The sequence below is a fragment of the Limulus polyphemus genome, unplaced genomic scaffold (genome assembly GCF_000517525.1).
Source record: "Limulus polyphemus unplaced genomic scaffold, Limulus_polyphemus-2.1.2 Scaffold2922, whole genome shotgun sequence".
Taxonomy (NCBI): Eukaryota; Metazoa; Arthropoda; class Merostomata; order Xiphosura; family Limulidae; genus Limulus; species Limulus polyphemus.
The window spans coordinates 122,425-124,383 of record NW_013668532.1 but is presented as its reverse complement, the minus strand read 5'-3'; the positions used below and the strand labels follow the sequence as shown (position 1 = coordinate 124,383).

At 34.7% G+C, this 1,959-nt stretch overlaps 1 protein-coding gene across 1 annotated transcript in view; it reads left to right on the top strand.

Moving 5' to 3' along the window:
- Positions 1 to 1,959, top strand: part of LOC106468226 (oxytocin receptor-like) — an 11,027-nt gene that overhangs the window by 1,504 nt on the left and 7,564 nt on the right. The gene's annotated exons all lie outside the window — the stretch shown is intronic.

Sequence of the window (1,959 nt, the reverse complement as noted above, 5' to 3'; positions counted from 1 at the left end):
CGCGTGAATCACTTTTGGACAGAATTGTCATCGGTGATGAAAAATGGATTCTCTATGCGAATATTAAATGCCAAAAACAATGGCACAGTCCTAGATAAAAACCACTTCCGACCCCAAAACCTGGACTCCATCCGCAGAAAGTGGTGCTTTGCATTTGGTAGGACATCAAAGGAGTAATTCATTTCGAACTCCTCAATCCACAGCGAACTGTCAATGCAGAGATCTATAGTCAGCAACAGGAACGTTTAACTCAAGCCCTTCATCAGAAACGCCCTTCACTGTCAATTGGAAAGGTGTTCTTCTTCTCCACGACAATGCACGTCCACATGTGGCACGTTTGACGCAACACAAGGTTATGGAGTTGGGAAGTTCTCCCCCACCCACCATATTCTCCAGATATGGCACAATCAGGTTTTCATATTTTTCGTTCGCTGCAACACCATCTTAATGGGAAAACGTATGCAAATGTGGAAGGTGTTAAAGAAGACATCGACATGTGTTTTGCTTCAAAGCCAAGTGATTTCTTTAATCAGGGCATTAACAACCTGATTGTAAGATGGAAAAGCATCATCGATAAGAATGGAGACTATTTCATTTAATATATATTTTGTTTTAATATATAAGTTGTTCGGGTTCTTTCATCTAAAAAAAAGCGACATTAATTTCTTGACGACCTAATATTTTCATTATATAGTATTTTGCAATAATAACTAATTTTACTTTAACCTTTCAGTTTCTACAAAAGTCAATAATATTGACCCAGGTACGGAAATTAGCCATTTTATAGCAAGTATTTAGTGGGTGTTAATTATATCTATTTTATTTAATTTGATAAACCATATTTGAGTAGAGACTTCGTCAAAAGCTACTCCAAAGACCATAAATTGCGTCAGATCGTAAATTGCGTCAGAATACTCAAACGATTAACATTTTTCAATACGCTATTAAAACCTTTTATTCTAAGATCGATCAACGACCTTGATTCGACCTCGAAACGTTGATCGCTTGAGCATTTTCATTATACTTACACAAGAACCTTGGAAATGTTAACCTTATCAACATAACCGCAACAAAAATGAACTTGTATCTCTGGTCATTTGGATATAATTTATTTTTGTTGTTTTGTTTAATCGGTTTCAAATGGGAAAACTCAAAAATGTTTAAGAGCAATAATAATAACGAAATCGTTGGGCTAAGAAAATGAGAGCTTATCAAACCACAAACAGATGTCTGACTGAACAAATAGTAACATTAAGATAAAATAAAAGCACCTAAATATTTGGCAGTGGGTGTTGTTGACTAGCTTTCTTCCCTGTAGTCTGTAAGTTCAAGATTAAGGTCAGTTATGCACAAATAACCCTTTAGAGACATTAAAAAAATACTTCCCAGTGACAAAGAAAAAATCTATTTAAAAGCTCGATTAGCATTTTTTATGATAATTCAATTGTTTTTTACACTGAGGCAATTGAGCCCTTGGAAAATTTTCGAATAATTTCTTGAATATAGTTTTTTGGATACAAAGTATATCTGTTTAATGTGATAAGCAATCTTATCATACAATGTGGCTTTGCTTTTAAAGCCACCTTCTAATCTTAAAATGTGAGACACTTAATCGCCATGACAGACATAAATGTAATCAGTTAAGCTAAATCTTAAATCCACGCGTAGGGGCTGAAGAAAAACAACAGTTTCTGAGCGCCCCAAGTTGTCTCTTAAGGGGCTTGTGCGATTTTAAACCTAAATTACTGCCAAGTCCTAAGTAATTAGTGCTCTTAAGCAAACAAACAAACTATTTGAAACAAAAATGTATATTTTAATCATTCTGAAAATTATTTTCCTATACCCTCATTCAATCACAAGTACGCAGGTTATAAGGTTATACAGTTGTTCTTCAAATATTCCAAACGTTTCTTGGAGGGAGTAAAACGTTTTATAATTCTTTGAAAACTGCCCCCCCCT